Here is a 7553-nt window from a genome sequence, read left to right on the forward strand (position 1 = left end):
TGGCATATGTGTGCTACATTTTCTTAATCCAGTCTATCATTGATGGATATTTGGGTTGGTTCCAAGTCTTTGCTATTGTGAATAATGCTGCAATAAACATACATGTGCATGTGTCTTTATAGTAGCGTGATTTATAATCCTTTGGGTATATAGATATTGGGGTTTTTTTCATATGATTGTTGGCACACATATGTCTTCTTTTGAGAAGTGTCTATTCAAGTCCTTGACCACTCTTTAATGCTTTTTTTTTTTTTCTTGTAAATTTGTTTAAGTTCCTTATAGATGCTGGGTATCAGATCTTTGTTGGATACGTAGCTTGCAAAATTTTTCTCCCATTCTCCCAGGTTGTCTTTCTACTCTGCTGACAGTTTCTTTCACTGTGCAGAAGTTCTTTAGTTTAATTACATCCCATTTGTCAATGTCTGCTTTTGTTGTGATTGCTTTTGGCATCTTTGTCATGAAATCATTGCCTGTGCCTATGTCCTGAATGGTATTGCCTAGGTTGTCTTCCAGGGTTGTTGTTGTTTTTTCTTTTATAGTTTTGGGTTTTATATTTAAGTCTTTAATCCATCTTGAACTAACTTTTCTATATGGTTTAAGGAAGTGGTCCAGTTTCAATCTTCTGCATATGGCTAGCCAGTTATCCCAGCACCATTTATTGAATAGGAAATCCTTTCCCCATTGCTTGTTTTTGTCAGACCAGATAGTTGTAGGTGTGCAGTCTTATATCTGGGTTATCTTCTCTGTTCCATTGGCCTATGTGTCTGTTCTTGTACCAGTACCATGCTTTTTTGGTTACTGTTGCCCTGTAGAATAGTTTGAAGTTGGGTAGCATGATGCCTCCAGATTTGCTTTTTGCTTAGGATTACCTTGGCTATTGGGACTCTTTTTTGATTTCATATGAATTTTAAAATAGTTTCTTCTAGTTCTGTGAAAAATGTCATGGTAGTTTAATGGAAATAGCATTGAATCTATAAATGGCTTTGGAGAGTATAGCTATTTTAATGATATTGATTCTTCCTATCCATGAACATTGAATGTTTTCCCATTTGTTTGTATCATCTCCATTTCTTTCAACAGTGGTTTGTAGTTCTTCAAGGAGACTTTTCAAGAGACTACTCTATTAGTCCAGGCAATAAATGATTATAGCTTGGTCTAGTATGGGAGCAGAGGAGACAGATGGAAGTGGATGAGTATAGGAGGGAAAATTCACAGGACTTGTTGAGGGATTGACCATGGAGAGTAACACAGATGGAGGTGCCAGAGATTATTCCTGGGTTTCTATCACATCCAATTTGGTGGAACTACTAACTAAAAAATAATAATAATAAAAAACACTAAAAGAGAGTCAGATATTGGAGAGAAAGCATAAGATCACACTTGGACCTGTGGGAACTCTATCAATGGGCCAATAGAGGAGAATCCATCTCCTACAGAGATAAGAGGAAAACCAGAGGTGAACAATGTCAGGAAAAGAGAGTATCAATAATTAGTTAGCTAAAATGTAATAATGTCAGGATTAAAAGAAGTGCCTGAATGAAGAAAATGTACAAGGTGGAAACTTTTTAAAAGCTTGACCTTTAATAGAGATAAAAGTGGTACTATTAATCAAGGGAGGAGTTGGTTGCAATAATTCCAAGGTGTAAAAGTTACAGGTGTTACTGAAATGAATTGAACTGGGGCCTGCCCATCCAGCACAGTAAGGCCGAACATCCACACTGAGGTTTGCAGCAGGAAAAGGAGGGTGTTTATTTGCAAGACACAAGGAGGAATTGGGCAGCTCGTGCTTAAGACCCAACCTCCTCAGTGGCTTGCAAGTAAGGGTTTTCAAAGACAGGGGAAAATTTCAGGAAAGCAGAAGTTACAGGCAAACTTATAAATTACGACATGGAAACTATACACTGGTTTGGCCTTAAAGGGGGGACATCTTAAGCAGGGGTTTATAAATCATAGGCAGATTCAAAGACTTTCTGATTTGCAATTGGTTAAGGAAGAGAAGCTTTGTTTAAAAATTTGTGATCACCCTAAAGGAATGTTAGCTCTGACTCGTGGGTGTAACTTCCTCACCCACGAGGACTCAGACCCTCAGGAAGGACTTAGAACATAGAATGGTGGTCAGGGTTCAGTCCTTAGTTCCCCCTTATCTGAGGTCTGCCTACCAGCAGATCTGTTTGATGGAGGTCTGTGGGGATCTGGGTTTCTGAAAAACAGCTTAGGGACATACATTAGATATTACCTTTAGTTTCTATAGGGAAACAAACATCTCATGACTCTAACTTCCTTGGCTATTGTTTTAAGCTACTATTACCTTTTTGCTTATCAAGTTGCTCATTTAATTCTCAGGGCTAGCTAGGTAGAATTTCCAGAACTTCTTTTGAAAGAACTCAAGATTTTCCTTTATTTCCATGCATGGGGGGGTGGGGGTGGGAGTGCATGGCAGGCCCCTAAGAGGCTTCCCTGCTTTGTCTCATAGGTTCATCAGAATGGGGTGTCCTCAGATGTGATTTGTAGTTGTGGGTTCTGATATGGATTTGTCTAGGATTTGGTGGCAAGAGATGTGGAGATTAGGACTAGGATTGAGTCACTATTTCAGGGGATAGCCTGGGGATGACCTAGGGAATTGTTAAGGAACAAGAGGTTACTATTTCTTCACATGGTGAGGATTGTCCTTTTTTTTTTCATTCCAACCAGTGATTCCCAACTGACTTGACAGATGCTAACCTGCTATATTGCTTCTGCCACAATAATTTTTCCACAATGATTCTTAACCTATTACAAATGTATGGAAACAAATTAACCTGAGTACAATTGATTTGGTTACATTCTAAACATATACCTTTAGGAATGAGTTCACTTAATCATATAGGAAACTAAATGAAGACAGCAGCATTGAGACTGAAAAAGCTAATGAATATAGAAGTTTTGAGGGCAAATGATTGTATATAGGGTAGGAGGGAGATGATGTAGAAGAGATCAAGTCTGCAGTCCTGGGTGAGTGGGAGGAAGAGAGAAGTCAGATGGCAGGATCTATTTGAGGAGAGGTGCAGACAGTTTTGAGCATGTTTTGCTTGAGACCCTGGCATGAAGTCTACGTGGATTTTTCCAAGAGTCTGTTATAAACATTTGGCTGTTATTTTGTTGGAAACATCTTACTGTTATATGGGATGTCATACAACAATAAAAGTGCTGAGCTTCTCAGGGACTCTGGGGTGCAAATAAGCTCACTTTTCACTAGGACCTCCTCCACCCCAACCCCTACAGGTATTTAAGTTGTAACTTCCTCAAGCAGTTCTTTCCCTATCATGTAGCTCTGGTCCATGCCATGTGTGCCAAAGGTAACCAAACCTTTCATCCTGACCATCACTAACTGGATTGGCACCCCAGCCAAAGGCAACCAATCTTTTTGGAGAAAAGAGAAGCCAACGTCCTCTGAGAAGGTACGAAATAACACCACATGAAGCTGGGAAAGGCTTCAAGAACTTAGGTTTTTAAGGAGTAGTGATCATTTTACTTTCTCAGTTATTTGTTAATATGTTGAATTACATTGGTTTTTAAATGTTAAAGTCTTGTTTTCTTGGAATAAGTCTCATTGACCACAGCGCATTAACTTTTATACATATATCTGGATTTTATTTGCTAATATTTTGTTTAGAATGTTGGCATTCATGTTCATGGAGATGACCTGACATTAATTTTCATTTCTTGTAAAGTCTTTTGCAGGTTTTTCTGTATCATGGTTATATTCATATCATAAAATGAATTGGAAACCTCTGGTTTCAGCTCCAACACGTAAAGAGCTTAGAAGTTGTCACTTCCATCCTTATAATAAGAAAAGCCTAAACAAACTGAAAATCAATGATTTTTCCTGGACCTATCAGAGAGCTGAAGTTGCAAGGTAGACCACCACTCTGAAATTGGGAGAGACAGGCAAATCCAGAGAAGTACAGCTAATATTTGCGAATCTGGAGCAGAAGCCACTTGGAACCATAAACTGTTAGGAACACTTAAATAGTAATTTCGATGGTAATTTTGACAAATTGCTAGAAGCTGAGTGTGAACTAGCATGAGACTGAAAAACTTCTGGGACCACCATCTTAGTAGGGCCCTCATATTTTCATGGATTCTATTTCCAAAAACCTCATTAGTTTCTCCCTTACTGGTTCTGGTGGGATAGAGCAGGGGAAGAAAATAAATCTTTATGAAATAAACCCAAGGTATGCTCCATAGCAAAGGCATCTCCAAGGACAAACAGGCTTTTCCAGAGCCTTATCCCACCTGGGAAAAGGGCATTGATCCCCCTCTATTTTCCTCTAACCTTCCTGTCTTACCTAACAGGGAGGGAAAAGTGAAGAAACACTTGTGAAGGACAGTGTCCAGGAACACAGGCCCACCAAAAGGCTGAGATTTCATCATAAGATTATAGAATACTTTCGTTCTATATACTAATATGCACCCCAATAATAAAAGTAGATTATATGGACAAGAATTGAATATAGAGAAACACAAAACAAATTTATTGAGGTGATGGAAATGTCTCATGTCTTAATTAGAGTGACAATTTTCTGGGTGTATAAATCCATCAAAACACATAGAACTGTCATCTTAAATCTGTGCATTTTATTTTACCTAAATTATACCTCAATAAAAAGCAAATATGGGTAAAATACATTATAGCAGAAAAAGCTGTAAGATACAGACTCTCTCTGAGTAGGAGTACTTAGGGAAACCCAAAGTCAACAAAGGAGACAGAAACGAGGACGTTAACGGAATTTGAAGCCTTTGTCACCTACAGCCACCATAAACATTAAAGATAGCCCAACTCCCAGCCAGATTAATATAAAAGCTTACACTATAGGACTATTTATATTATGTCTGACTTTCAACAACAGAATGAAGTGGGAAGCAGTTTTTCTTTTTCTGTTCTTTGAGTTTGGTTACAATTGGTATTATTAATTCTTTACATATTTGGCACAATCCGCCAGTGAAGCCACTTGGATCTAGAGTTTTCTTTATGGGAAGGCTTTCACTAGTGGATTCAATTGTTTTAACAAGCATAAAACTACTCAAATTTTCTTATGTTTTTAGTGTCGGTTTGGGTACATGGTGTTTTTTAAGGAATTTACTATTCACTTAAGTGTCAAATATATTAGTAGTAAGTTTTCTTTTAGCGTTAGTAAGATCTATAGTTAATGTTTACTTTTTTATTTTTAATATTAGTAATGTGTTTCCTCTCTCTTGAACAGTTTTACTGGCATGTTATTAATTTTGTTAATCTTTTCAGACATCACTTTTGCCTATTTTCATGTTTTCTGTTCTATATTAATTTTTTATTTCACAACATTTTCCTAGTGTCTTTATTTTTACTTCCTTCTATTTCCCTTGGATTTTATTTGATGGTCTTTTTCTAGCTTTTTGAGATAAAAGCTTAGATCATGAATTTTTGCCTTTAATCTTTTCTAATATACGTAAATAAAACTATAACTTTTCCTCTAAACTCTATAGCTGCATCTCCCAAATTTTTATTTGTCATGTTTTCATTATAAGTCAATTTTGTAAAACTTGCTAATTTCTTTTGTTATTTTTCGGATCATGACTCATAAACAAGTATATTGTTTTATTTCCAAATTTAGGATTTTTATGATTATCTTTTATTATTGATTTCTATCTTAACTAGGGTCAGAGAACACATTTTGAATTATTTCATTTATTTAATATTTATTGGGACTTTGAAAACCCAGAATATGGTCACTTTTGGTATAGTCCAAGTTCACTGATAAAAATGTGTATTCTATTGTTTGCCACAGTTTTGTATACATGTCAATTAACTCAATTGTATTAATTTTGTTATTCTTGACTGCTACATATATATATATATATATTTTTTTTTTTTTTCAGAGCTAACTGAAGTTTTATTATGGACAAAAAGAAAAAAAAAAAGCAAATGAATTGTTTTGTAGCTGGAGGCATGGGCAAGAGGGGGTCCTCAGGCAGTAAACTCCCCGAGAGTGGGCTGAGGGCTAGGGCTGAGCCTCAGGTGAGCCTCCCTCCCGTTCGCTGTGCTCCCCTGCACAGCAACCTCCCTCCCGGGCTCTGGGGCAGCCACAGGAGGGGCACGCTGGGAGGGGCTGCCGCAGCTGTTCCCTTGGGCAGGATGTCAGAGGACTGGAACACCAGCTTCCCATCCCGGGTCTCGATCTTCTTCACAACCATGGCCCTGGTGGAGCTGGTGCGGCTGAAGGAGCCGGAGCCCGCACCAGAGCCAAAGCTGGAACCCAGGCCGTAGCTGAGGCCGGGGCTTGTGAGGCCGCCATAGGCGGAGCTCAGACCACCTGCATAGCCGCTGGTGGTCTTCCTATGGGTGCTCACGTTCTGCATCCCAGACTCCAGCCGGCTCTCCTTGCCCTCCAGCAGCTTCCTGTAGGTGGCGATCTCGATGTCCAGGGCCAGCTTGACGTTCATCAGCTCCTGGTACTCACGCAGCTGCCGCACCACGTCCTGCTTGGCCCGCTGCAGGGCAGCCTGCAGCTCGGACAACTTGGCGTTGGCATCCTCAACGGCCAGCTACCCACGCTGCTTGGCGTCTGCGATGGCAGCCTCCAGGGAAGCCCGCCCTCAATCTCAGCCTGGAGCCGGTTGATGTTCCGGCTGATGTTCATCTCGGAGATCTCAGTCTTTGTACGCCCCAGGTCATCCCCGTGCTTCGCAGCCAGCGTCTGCAGTTCCTCATACTTGATCTGGTACCTGCTCTCAGCCTCAGCCCGGCTGCGGTTGCCAGTCTCCTGGTACCGCGCCTTGATCTCAGCCATGATGCTGTCCATTCCAGGGAGCGGCTGTTGTCCATGGACAGCACCACAGACCTGTTTGAGATCTAGGACTGTAGTTCACGGATCCCCTTTTCACACAGCTGCCTGAGGAAGTTGATCTCGTCAGTGAGTCCTTCCAGGCGAGACTCAAGCTCTACCTTGTGCATGTAAGCTTCATCCACATCCCTGATGAGGACAAATTCATTCTCCATCTCTGTACACTTATTGATCTCATCCTCATACTTGTTCTTGAAGTCCTCCACCAGCCCCTGCATGCCTGCATGTTGCCAAGCTCCGCCTCAGGCTTCAGCTTCTCCTGGCCCAGAGTCTCCAGCTGCCATCTAAGGTTGTTGATATAGCTCTGGAACATGTTATCCATGTTGCTCTGAGCCATCTTCTGCTACTGCAGGAGGCTCCACTTGGTCTCCAGCATCTTGGTCTGCTGCTCCAGGAACTGTATCTTGTTGATGAAGGAAGCAAACTTGCTGTTGAGGGTCTTGATCTGCTCCTTCTCCTGGGTGTGCCCAGCCTGGATGTTGGAGTCCACCTCCAGGTGAAGGGGGCTCAGCAGGCTCTGGCTGACTGTGATGGTGGTGAGGCCTCCCATGTCACTGACCCCACCATAGCTTCCGCCCAGGCCACCCCGGAAGCTGCTGCTGCCCACTCGGGGAGAAGCTTGAGGAGCTGATGCGGGCACCAGGCTCACTTGTCTAGGAGCAGTTGCTGAAGGCCCAGAGGCCAGAGGTGGAC

The 7553-nt window shown here is 41.2% G+C and overlaps 1 pseudogene across 1 annotated transcript; it reads right to left on the minus strand.

Annotated features, from left to right (window-relative positions):
- Positions 1-6030: 6030 nt before the first annotated feature.
- Positions 6031-6970, minus strand: LOC105541711 (annotated as a pseudogene). The gene has a single exon (XR_001006373.1). The product of XR_001006373.1 is annotated as a keratin, type II cytoskeletal 8 pseudogene (transcript).
- Positions 6971-7553: the final 583 nt, after the last annotated feature.

The sequence above is a fragment of the Mandrillus leucophaeus genome, unplaced genomic scaffold (assembly GCF_000951045.1).
Source record: "Mandrillus leucophaeus isolate KB7577 unplaced genomic scaffold, Mleu.le_1.0 Scaffold243, whole genome shotgun sequence".
In the NCBI taxonomy this organism is placed as follows: domain Eukaryota; kingdom Metazoa; phylum Chordata; class Mammalia; order Primates; family Cercopithecidae; genus Mandrillus; species Mandrillus leucophaeus.